Source organism: Pholcus phalangioides, unplaced genomic scaffold (assembly GCF_987345545.1).
Source record: "Pholcus phalangioides strain wild (caught in Gottingen) unplaced genomic scaffold, Ppha-v1.0 ptg000016l_1, whole genome shotgun sequence".
Lineage (NCBI taxonomy): Eukaryota > Metazoa > Arthropoda > Arachnida > Araneae > Pholcidae > Pholcus > Pholcus phalangioides.
In genome coordinates, this window is record NW_028301609.1 from 6,952,396 (window position 1) to 6,965,741 (window position 13,346).

Sequence of the window (13,346 nt, forward strand, 5' to 3'; positions counted from 1 at the left end):
CCTTTTTTCGATAACCAGACAATCATTTTTCTTCGTTCATTGGTGGATAGTGTATAAGCATCACCTCCTAGAGATAGAAGGCCTATGCACTGTTTGCCATAAACGTCATTCAGACTACCTAGCAAGTTTGCCACATTTTGAAACACAGCATCCTATTTCGTTTCTTCTTATTTTGGCGTAGAATCTTCCTGATTGGCACACAAACACCGCATAGTGATTGGATGTGGGGCATAGAAATCGCCAATTCTGAACCCGATCATTTCTTTTCCTTACAATGATGATATTGGCACGAGCAGGGAATTTTTTTTCCATGAATATTCTGAGGGAAAATGGACTGCTTACTGACGTCACAAGCTGAGTGCGGAGGCCTTCTATCTCTAGGAGGTTCTGGTATAAGTCGCCCCGAAAGTTTCGGGTCGTAAAAAACTTGAAACTTCTTTTACCTTAATCCTAAAAAAAAATTTGTTCTTCCATCTTTTCTAGCGAGCACCGGGCCTGAAAGATGCCATCATGCACAGCAGTGCTCCTCAAAAAAAATTTTCACTCCCTTGGCCCATAATTTCTTCTCGTGGCCCACTCACTCACGTCTTTTATTCAGGGTTCCCAATTCATTCAGGAGTGACACTACTTAATGAATCGGTTTTTTTAGTAAATTGAGAGTTAGCCTAAGTTTTATAAAAAGTGGCCAGGATCTGAATGTTTGGGTGGTAGAACTCAGTGGCTTCCCCTCTTGTCCTAGTTCTATGCAGGGGCGTTTCAACATCGTCAGCCTGGGAACCGTATTGTTCTGGAGTTGGGGCAGTACGTGGCTGGAAGTAACAGCTCACAACGGTGGTTCTCAGAGATTCCTTTTCGTTACGAAAAGTCAAGCTTTGGAAGACGAGCAATTGTTCTGTTCCGGAAGATGGTGTCAACGCACGATCTGCAGTGATTATGGACTTAAGAAGAATCACGACCAGGCTCTGTGTCGCTATTGCGATATAAGCTCAGCGCCCCGGAACGCGTGGTCGTACAGGAGAAAATTCTAACCGTTTGGACTCTTGGCCTCTGTTCATGTTATTCCAGATAATGGGCTCTCGGGCTCTTTTCTTACTGGGCGAACTGGTGGGCTCTCTCTCTCTCTCTCGACCGTTTTTCCTACTGGTGGGCTCTGGGCCTCTTTTCTTGGTGTTCCTTCAAACCGGAAGATATCCAAGCTATATCGCTATATGGCAATATGAGCTCACTATCCTTACGGACAGGATAACTCTGGCAATTTATTATAAAAACATACTGGTGGACATTCACCCCTTCTTTTTTTTACTCGGCTAACTGGTGGACTCCCGACCTCTTTTATTACTGTGCTAATTAGTGGGCTCTCAGCCTCTTTTCTCACTGGAATAACTGGTGGGCTCTCTGCCAGTTTTCATATGGTTCCAGTTTGCAGGATCTTGGCCTTTTTTCCCGTGGTTCCAGTTAGTAGGATCTCGGCCTCTTTTCATGTGGTCCGAGTAAGCGGGATCTCGGTCTCTTTTAATGTTGCTCCAGTTAGTAGGCTCTCAGCCTTTTTTCCCTTAATCAATATGTTGGGCCCCCCCCCCCGGCTTCTTTTCTAATCGGACTAACTGTAAAGCTCTCGGCCTCTTTTCCCTTGATCACGTTGTTGGACCTTCGGCCTCTTTTTTCAGCTGGGCTAACTTTTTGCCCAGTTCTTTTTTCGGTCTATTTTTTTATTGGGCTAACTGGTGGGCTCTCGGCCTCTTATAACGTGGCTCCAGTTGGTGCGATCTCGGCCTCTTTTCTCCTGATCAATATGTTGGGACCCTCGGCTCCTTTTCTAGATGGGCTAAATGATGGGCACTCGGCCTCTTTTCGCGTTGCTACCTGCTCCGAAGTGATCTATGATCTGGAAGAAAAAGAGAGCCTATTACATATACTTCACGTACGTAGTCGAAGGAACACTCGACTTCCAACGGAGAGGAAACCACATGAATATGAAAGATATTCATGATCGGACTTTACGGACAATGAAATTCAACGACGTCACGTTGCTACTATACAAGTACATAAACAAAAAAATAAATAAAAAAAAAAGGCTAAAAATTTCATCGTGATTTCCTCCTTATCTCAAAATTTCCAATGAGGAGGACGAGGGAGGAGGACGGTGTCGGAAGGCATGTGATAAGAAGGATCCTACAAGCTGGCACTTGTTAAACTCCAAGCACTTGGCGCGGAATAAAATATGCCATTCCCCGACCGACCTTCACCCGATCCAGCATCACATCACTCCTTCCTTGAACACACAACACACTGAAATGTTCGCTTCTGAAAATTCCCAGCAGAGTTTCAAAACCCACATCCGCCCTATTCTTCCAATGGTACCTCTCTCTCTCTCCCTCCCCCTCGCTTCCATCAGTTTTCCTTCCACCACATTCCAGTTCGAAACATCCACATCCTCTCTCTTCTCTCTCACTTCATCTCACTTCTCTGTGTGTGTGTAGAGAACAACCGAGTCCAAAGGACAATGGTTTTCTTATTCCGACGGTTGCGGCATTAATCTTTAAATTGAGTTTCCATCGCCCTCCCCTCTTATTTCTTTCCTGCCTTTAACCTCCCTTGATTAAAAATATTCCTTTTTCCGCCTGAGACCTCCATCCACTTCATCCGCCATCAACCCTCCGACCGACCACCTGCTTCCTCGTCCACATTTTTATTTTTATTTTCTCATTTTCGCCCCCCCCCTCCCTCCCTCCCCCGACACTCAACACCCACGGTCACGTGTTCTTTTCACAACATTCCCAACCCCCTCCACTTTTCCGAATACCGTACAAGATACCACTCTACAGCCCCCCCCCCATTGGGTAATTGAACTCGTGGCCCATAGATGGCGCGAACATACTACCCTTCACCTACCGCCATTTCTAGTCCATCTGGTACGGCTCTTCGAACGTCTTGTCACCTTCGGGTGTATAGGTTACCACCCCCCCCCCTTACTAAAAGGAAGGGATGGTTCGAGTACTTTTTGTTGTTTTGATCTTTGCTCTTTTTTAACGAAAACTTTTTCCCCAAAAGCATTTATTTTCCCTCATTCCTCACCCTACGAGGAGCTAAATACATTGTACTTTGGTACATAATTTTAAAAAATTAATGCATCCAAAAAATTTCAATGGTACTGTGTACCAGGGGTATTCAATCTTGTGGAGAAAACTGGTTACCAAAATAACTTTTGTACCAAGTCACTGACAGCAATAAAATTAAACGATCCCCTGCTTTAAATATTTTGATTTGAGAATTTTCTTCAAATTAAACATTCCAATGGAAACAACAGAATTCCGCTTTGGAACAACCAACCAATTGGACTTAAATATGCAGCTTCCACCGCTGCCAATTGCAGTTTCAATACAGGTTTCGATCGAAACCTCTTGGTATCCTTGAAGTGAATATTTGGTATGGAAAAGACAGAAAAATTCGCTTTCTTTTAGATTGCACAGGTGATTGTTGAGCCAAGTTAATGGGTCATCTCTAAATATTTTTTTTCACCCATGATCACCTTTGAAGAATATTTTCTTCTCATGGTCCCTTGTGATATGCAGGGTCTTCCTACCCTCATCCAAGAGCGAGACCCTTTTAACTAATTGAACTGATTTTTTTTTGACTAAGTTCAAAGTATAGACAAAAACGATACAGGGTGTCCTGTAAGTGCTAGCACGGCCTTTACCTCCTCAACCGTCCGTCGTAGAGTTATGATTCCACTTTAAAAAAATGCTCACCGGGGTTTCAAAAATTAACCTGCGCCAGTTTTGAGAGTGGAAATACAGTGTGTAACAAAATAAAAAATGAAATCTTTACACGGTTTCCCTGTGCTGTAGCTTCCAATTAGAAAGTCGTTGCCTTGTCTCTTCTGATTCCAACAAAAGAAAAATTCCATGTTTCTAAGAGCAATATTCACAGAGATATTCGAGTTCGTAAAACGGAGGAAATTTGTGAAAGAACAGCATTAAATGCGGGTAAAACGGTTTTTCATATAGCATAGGGAATGTTTTCGCCAGTGAATCAAATTGTTGGAGTCCACGTAGGTTTCGAGAAAACGAATTCTAGAATCTTCTAGAAGTGCAAATTGAAAAATAAGAGTGTTGGGCAAATTTCTAGTACTCTTGACTGATCAAATCAACTGGTATATATCAAGTCCTTGCTAAAGAGAGTACTTTCGATGTAAAACCAAGCTTTCGAAGAGTACATGCAACGTGTATTCCGACAGACAGCCTGATCCAGAGAATGATATCAACTCAAAACATGTCTTTTTGCGAAGGGAAAAATGTGAAAAATAATCTGTGGCTAAACATGTCAAAGATACAGTACGTAGACGCATAGGGGACTTTAACTACATTAAACTGAAAAAAGAAATAGTATGCGTACCATGCCTAAAAAAAAACGTCACAAGATAAGTAAGAATGGAGTGAAGCAAGAAAGTGTACTTTTATGGAACAAATGTCTGAAAGTAATATTCATCGAAGGGAAAAAGTGAAATTTAGATGGAGTGGGGCAAGAGAGAGACATTTATTGGCATGACTTTACGGAAGAGAAAGGGACTGTCTTCGGCCAATGAAAAGTTGGTAAATTACTGATGATTTGGAGAGGATTTGGTTTGAATGGTCAGACCACTTTTGCTAATTCTCGAGGGAAGACAAGACTCAAAGAAGAATCAGGAAACACTCGTGCAATATTTGCTGCCATTTGACGAGCTTAGGTATCCGAGTGAGAGTTTCTTAGCATGAAAATGCTACCTTTCCTATTCTAACATGCACAAAACATAGCTCTCACAATAAATTTTCTTAATTTCGTACTGACCTTTATCGGTCTGAACCTGGTAATGAATCATTGTGGCATACTTATCCGAGAGGTTTATAATCACGGAGGGCATTATACGCCTCTAGTAGGACTAAGTATTGCTATCGAGGATGCTGACATTCCCTGAAGCCAGGAATCTTTCAAAATACGATTCTGTCAATGGCAACATGTATTTTCAAAGTAATACAGGGACAGGAAAACATCATTGACACTTTATTTTGAGATTGCATGTATTGTACCAGGATTTTTTTTTTTTTTGTGTTGAGCTTAAATATCTGAGACAGAATCAAATGTCCAATTTCATATTTCATATCAAAAATCATGATTGAATTATTATTTGTGACTTTTCACGTGAATTATAGACATGAGATATTAAGGCTTCTGATAAGAAGAAAATATCAAAAGTTTATTTTATTTCAATTTCCTCTCCGCGTATTCCTTGTGCGCTAAAACTTTTGAGACGGACCATAATGTTACCCAGTCAAGAATAACATTTACTGAAAATGTTGGCATCAAAATCCATTGCTTTTACTAAAAATACTATGCTGCTAATAATGAAACCTGCTCAAATTGCGAACGAAAATTTTTGACTACATTTCAACCTCTAAACCGTGGCTTTTATGGTCGTGGTGACTGCTATGGAAGTTTTATTTATATCATTGACGCGGCAAAAGTTATTGACATCTTGAAAAGAATTAGATCCAATGCTTTCAAATTTCCCAATGAACTATCGACTGGCCAATATCTACACGTTACCAACGAGCAAAATTGATCTGCCCCTGGAGTTACTTTTTCTTTGCATCAACAGTAGCATTGCAGGGAATCGACTCATGAGGGTTTTACATGGTTTTACATTCCCTTTGAAAGAAAGATTCGATATTACACAAATCAACCTTTTTCGAAAAGAAATATATACAAACTAAGTTGTGACGACTTCTTTTATTGCGAGAACTCAGATATAACTTCAACAACTATTAGCTCAAGCCGATTTCCTTAGAGAATGATGTTAATCAAATGTGTGTGTCTATTATATTTTTAGCCGTCTTGTTAGGCAACATTTCCATTATGGCTTTTGGAATCATATTTTAAAGTCAACGAAATGCAATGATATCGGATAAAAGGCATGTTTCTTGATGACCTTAGGAGACACAGGGCAACAACTTTCCAGTCAGAAGTTAGAAGACAGGAGGCGTATAAAAAGTTAGGTTTTTATTTTATGACGCTATATATATTTCACTATATTTTCACTCTCGAAACTGGTACAGAGTGATTCCTGAACGTAGTGCCGTAACTAGCTGTGCCCTGTGCAAGAATTTGCATTTAGGCCCCATCTTGTTCATTCTCGGGACCAGATTGGCCCATTTAGGCTAATTATGTGCCCTCCCCCCAACCGGGTCCTATGCGGGAGCACCTATTGCACCTGCCTGGTTACGGCACTGCCTGAATATATTTTGAGCATTTTTTAAACTAAAACCATACTTCTACGACAAATGATTGATGAGATAAAGGTCAAACTAGGACTTAAGGACACCCTGAATAGGAACCCGTGACAAGTCTGGCCAGAGGGGTCTCTAAAGATCCTATCCTAGAGGCCTTGTTGAAGGATGTGGGAGCCATACAAGCTGGAATTCACTTTACAGCCTACTACTACGGCATAGTAAAAAAACCCCGTTTTTATCACCAATTCTGATCTCAAAATTAGAGTCTCTTTATACGAAGACAATCTTTAGGGTGTGAGTGATACATTGAACCGAGACCACAATCAAATCCGGGACTCACATTGCAACTAGAGGGATAACTTTGCACCAATCTTGAAAAGATATTCAACTTTGCATAACGGGTATTCTAATGGCAATTTTCAAATGGTTTTGATTTTTCCTGACAGGGGACATAATCGGTAAACTCACGATTTGAGTACCTGATGCGTCAGCTATTTTGGCTATCGTTAGCTGAACATGTCTGTGCTGTTGGATTTCACATGAAATTTTTGTCAAGGAAAAAAGTTGAATTTTGTTGTCAATAACCGACTTAAAAATGCTGGTTATTTATATGTTGAAACTGACTGTCCTTTAAGTCATGCCTCAACTGACTATTTATTAATAATTATTTATCATTAAATGATCTATAGCAATTTGATGGCAATGCTCTAAGCAAAACTGGGGCTACTTTGCACCACCCAAAAAAACGTGTAAAATAACCCCCAAAGTAGTTTCTTTATTACGTTTTAGGCCTAAATTAGCTCAGTATCAATCATGTTACATTCAAAACGAATAGTGCTTGTTTCTTGTTTTTTGATGCAATAATACAATTTTTTTCATGCATATTAGTTGATGAACTTTAGATGTTAAATGAAATGAGTTGCAATTTCGGAAATTTTTATCACTTTTCCATTCAAATAAAAAAAATCCATTCCCTGTTAGTTTCCCGTAGCACTATGTAGTAACACAATAAATTTTAAGAGGGTCGATAGTGCGCCAAAACATTGTCTCGATAAGAAATAATCAATACGCAGGGTGTTCACTCTTATAGTTGTCCAATGGCTATTTCCAGAAGCGTTGGTTTCTAGAGAAAACTTTCAATTATAGAAAAAAAATGCTTCAAATGTGACGCCATCACCTTAAATCCCGTTCAAATGAAAAAAAAAATGTGAAGAGTCACAAAATTTAAATTTTCAAATTCCTCTCTAACTTCCAAATAGAAAGTTTCTGACCCGTCTACCATAAGCACAACAAAAAAACAATTCCAAGTTTCCAAGTGCAACATTCGCAGAGATATCTCATCAACCGTACGTCGTAGAGACGTTTTTCTATTTAAAAAATGCTCAAGATATTCAAAAATCACCCTGTACCAGTTATGAGAGTGAAGATACAGTGTGTAACAGAGTAAAAACAATATAAATTTTTATACGGTCCTTCTGCCTTCCAACTTCCAATTAGTTGTTACCTTGTCTCTTCTGAGGCCAAAAGGAAAATTTTCAAGTTTCTAAGGGCAATATTCACTGAGATATTCGAATTTAAAGAAACGGAGAAGGAAGAAGGAAAGAAAGGGGGAGGGGAACGTTGTCCTTCAGAGAGTTTTTGCTGTTCTCCCTTTTTCTCTAATTTTAAATTAAAATATCTCAGTGAAAATTACACTTAGAAACATAGAATTTTGTTTTGCTGGCCTCGACGGGACAAAAACTTTTCAACTGGAAGTCAGAAGACGGGGGGGGGGGGGGAACGTATAAAAATTTAAATTTTGTAATTTTTCTGTGAATAATTTTTTAAATTTAAATTTCATTCAAGATGATGGACGACATCATTTGAAACATTTTTTATAATTAAGTTGCCTCTAAAACCAACGGTTCAGGAAGTAGCCATTGGACAACGATAAGAGTGGACACCGTGCATAAGGGAGGCGCAAAGTATCCCGCTCTTATGAGTTAGTTACTTTGCACCGATTTTAAAATATTCATTGGAAAAAAAAAAATTGTGATGGCTTTTTATTGAAATAGATTTGTTTTCACATCATCTTAAAACAAATCAACATCATTATCAAAAAATCATTTTACATATGTGCTATGCCTCTCTCTAGCGTGAGTTTTTCTTAATAATATTTCTCGAAGACGGCGAAAAGTATCTGAGGCACTGCCTCAGGGCCCCCGAGCTGGATGAGGCCCCCCACAGAAAATTTACACTTATTTTTGCATAATAACGACCCTTTCAAGGGACTCCGAAGGAAACATCTGTCCCGAGGCATCCGAGAAGGCCCGTTACGGTCCTGAAATGAAGTCCAACGTTTTTCACTAGAAATAAAAAAAAAAGTCATTTAGAGTGTGGTGCATTGATTGGAAAATTTACCTGATCCGGAACTCTCTCAATTAATTTTAACCCATTTAATGGTGTCATTAAAACATTCAAAGCGTTTAAAACACGACTTTGTACAGATTATAGGGAACACCCAACACAGCCCTTTTTTAAGAACCTCACCGTAAAAAAAGCAAGTTGAACGTTATGAAGTCATATAAGACTGCCGCCGTAGTAGGTACTGTGCACCCATAGTAAGAACGCAAAATGGAGTTTTTCCCAAATTTTAAATCCCAATTAACTAATATTTATATGCATTTGTATGTATAAAACCATACCCTGACTCGAGCAGTTAATCATCGGTTCCACGTATCTCGTAACTTCGGGGTATTACTGTAGTTCGAGTATTCCATTAGCTAATCGACACCCTTAGTACGTCAAGCGGAACATATACTTTGTTTTTAACACACCAATCGTTTCCATGTCCGGAAAGGTGAACGTAAAAAAAAAATCTTTTGATCCATACTCACCCTGAGATATACACGAGTCAACCATAAATACTCAAACAATGACAACATTTACTGAAAGGATCTAACCATGGCCACCCCCCATCTCTGTTGGAATCACTTAATAACTACACGTAGAAGGATTAAAAAAACACACACAGCCCTCTCTTAATTTACAGCTGAATGAAATGGAGTGCTTGTCAATGAAATCAAGGAGTTTAGTGCACAAGAATCCCGCGACATGCTGCACATGCGAAGAGCTAATAAACCCGAGATTGCATCCAAGCGTAAATTATACAAACCCAAACCCCAAAAGCCTTTTTATTTTGTTTTTTTTGTTTTAGATATTTTTGTTGTAGCACTTTGAATTTGTTGGCGAGGAATTCTTCCATTGACACATACATACATACCTACAGAACTCTGCCATACTCACTCTCTCTCAGTTCCCTTAAGGACCTTATCCGAACGCCATACTCTTCTTGTCCAACCTCTCCACGGTCCCGCAGCTAAAAGCAAAGCAAAAGTATCGACCAGATAACCAACCCACCCACCCCCATACCCACTACTTACCCGGTCCAAACCTCCCCCCCCACGTCGTGCCAATTATTCGCTTCTTAATGGATAATTTCGAACTGATTAACGAAGGCTCTGAAAGTTTGCTTTTTAACCCACCCCCACGCTCTTCCATTCCGCAATGGCTCTCTTGCTTGCTCGCCACCCACCACCGTCATCATACGGCGTGTGGATCCAAAGTGAAGACGGGGGGCGGGAGGGGTTCGCTAGGGCAAGTACAAGAAGGCACGTGAAGATACAGTATAGGGCAAGATGTGGGGGGAGAAAGGGCATATAAGAGAGAGAGAAAAAAAAAATTAAATGAGAGAGAGAAAGCGAAAATCGAGTTGGCGTTTTGGGACACGTCCCACGTCCTGTAACCACTCGTCTCATCCACGCGACCCTCTCTCTTTCTCTACCTCCTTCAGAAGAAGCATCTGATTGAAAAGTTGTGCGTGAGGGGGGGGGGGGGCGTGAGGGGGGTCGCACCAGCAGGCAAAATTAGCATTTTGATGCTTTGTTTTGGAGCAGTCGTCGTCGTAGTAGTAGTAGTATTAAAAGGGGGGTCGTGGGTGTGGGAAAAAGACTCGGATGAGATAATGCATTAACTTTCCGTCTTAAGAATTCACAGAGATCTCACACGACCCCCCCCCCTCACTCTTTATCTCCCTGTTCTTTTATCCTTTGATGAGATAGTATAATGGGGTTTTATCAGTGGGAAGATTTTAAATCCGACATAAGAAAAAGAAAATAAGAAAGTGACAGATTTTATAAGAATTTAGAATAGTTTTTAATTAAATAAGATAAGCAGGACGGAACTAATTTTTACACACGACGCACAGAGTCTGTCTTTTCTCTGTTCTCTCTCTTATGATTTAGCTTTTCTTTTTTTGGATAATTTTATCTTTTTTAAGATTTCTCTGGCTTATCTTCCTGAGTGAAGTATAATGTCGGAGGAATAAGATGGAAAGTATGTTTTGTTTCCTAAAAAAATGTATTAGATAATATGCTAATGTGTGTACATAAATACCGTAGATATCAGAGGTCTTTTTTTTCTAGTCGCGAGCACAGCCTTTAACCATCGCCAAAAGAAGCGCCCGTTTAAGGCAAGGTGGTTGACATACGAACGCATGGAATCAGGATGATTTCAATCCTTGAAAGCACAATTTGTACAAGGTGTTTGATTGCAACGTTGATCAAGTGCTCGCGGGCACCAATATCGGATACGAGCGTCGGGTACTCTTGTTGCTTCAGGGAGCACCCATGATGCTCGCGAGTAACGGGATAAAGGTGTCTGTCATAGATCATACATGCTCAACCTATGGGCACGGGCTAAATGTGGGCCCTCGGAGTCACCTGACGTGACCTCAAACCTAATTTTGTGAAAATGAACTACATGGCACATTCACAGATTAATTAAGTGACCCGCGGTTCGGTTCCCACATGAATTAAGTGACCCGCGGCACGTTTACAGATCACTTTAGGGACCTGCAGCATATTCACTGATCACTTGAGTGAACTCCGGCACAGTCCCAGATCACGTAAATGAATCACAGCGCATTTACAGAACACCTAAGTGGCCCGTGACACATTTACAGATCACTTAAGTGATCCGCGGCACAGTCCCAGATCACTTAAGAACCACAAAACACGTATAGATCATTCAAGTAACCTTCGGCACATTTTCAGATCACTTGAGTGATCCGCGGCACAATTACAGACCACTTAAGGGATCCGCAGCATATTCATAGATTACTTAAGAGACCCGTGGCACAATTACAGAACACTTAAGCGGCCCGCATTACAGTTCTACATCACTTAAGCTACCTGCCGCACAGTTACAGACCACCCAAGTGGCCCACGGCACATTTCCAGATTTCTTAAGTCCGGGGCTCCCAAACTGTGCTCCGATAAGGAATTTCTTAAATCTTCCGCGAAGACATTGGTGATTAAATGCAAGGATATTGTTTTTTAAAACACCTCCATGCGATTGAATGAAGCACAAAGTGAATACGAAACTGTGAATAGGACCACGGGAACCATAATCTATCTATCGTGAGAAGTAAATATATTAGAAGGGGGGGGGGGCATGAGAACAGTGATCGGGAGCTGTACAAAGCAGAAGGACCACGGGAACCATACGCTATCTATTACGAGATTTATGTAGCACAAGAATGTCGGGAACCATACTGTATCAAGAGATATACATCGCAGAAGGACTTCAAGAACTATACTCTATCGCGAGATATACATAGCAAAAAAGACCACGGGAACCACATTCTATTGATCACGAAATGATAATAAATAATCATACTCTATCGCGAGATTTTTACGCGATTAGTTGGTATGAAAAATGATCGCATCATGAAAAACCTCTTAACGCGAGATCGCGTAAAGCGGAGGATAATTATAACACACAAAAAAACGAAACACATGGGAACAAAATTTCTATAATTCGGTCCTTCATAAGTGAAAGACCAGAATCCGTATCAAAATTGAGATCGATCTGAAGTTCTCGGCAACCAAAAAGAATGGGGTGGGGTAGAGGAGAGACAGAGAATTCGAATAGATGATAATACGAACTTCGAAAGTAGTTATGGGGCGGAGTGTCAATAGAGAGGAGTGTAAAAGAGCGCATGCGATAGTGCTAAGCGACTCGAAGTTGTTGGTGTCGGACTTGCACTAACAAAGTGCGTACTGAACTGCAAGCCCATCACTTCTAAGGGTCGGTCAGTGTCTGCCACCTCCGCAAACTAGAACGAAAAGTGGCACTCCTGCCCCGTAAACTAGAACGAAAGTAGTTGCCACGCACAATAACGTAAGTGACTGTGCAAACGTAAGCGGCTGTCCAAGCCCTTCAAGCCAGAACGAAAGTAGTTGCCACGCACAATAACGTAAGTGACTGTGCAAACATAAGCGGCTGTCCAAGCCCTTCAAGCCAGAACGAATGTGCAAACCCGAACGGGATCGGCTGTCCTAGCCCTTCAAAGCAGAATGAAGCTGCAAACGGGAACGGCTGCGCAAGCCCTTCAAAGCAGAACGAAAGTGCGAATGGAAGCGGCTGTCCCAGCCCTTCAAAGCAGAGCGAAAGTGCGAGCGGAAGCGGCTGTCCCAGCCCTTCAAAGCAGAACGAAAGTGCGAATGGAAGCGGCTGTCCAAGCAGTGCGAATGGAAGCAGCCGTCCCATCCCTTCAAAGCAGAACGAAAGTGCGAGTGGAAGCGGCTGTCCCAGCCCTTCAAAGCAGTGCGAATGGAAGCGGCTGTCCCAGCCCTTCAAAGCAGTGCGAATGGAAGCGGCTGTCCCAGCCCTTCAAAGCAGAGCGAAAGTGCGAGTGAAAGCGGCTGTCCCAGCCCTTCAAAGCAGTGCGAATGGAAGCGGCTGTCCCAGCCCTTCAAAGCAGAGCGAAAGTGCGAATGGAAGAAGCCGTCCCATCCCTTCAAAGCAGAACGAAAGTGCGAGTGGAAGCGGCTGTCCTAGCCCTTCAAAGCAGTGCGAATGGAAGCGGCTGTCCCAGCCCTTCAAAGCAGAGCGAATGGAAGCGGCTGTCCCAGCCCTTCAAAGCAGAGCGAAAGTGCGAATGGAAGATTGCTCCGCTCTTGCTGCAACTAACTGGTTACCGTGGGGCTCTATTACTTAGAAGTAATTTGCTTCCATGGACCCCACGAAAATTAGAAC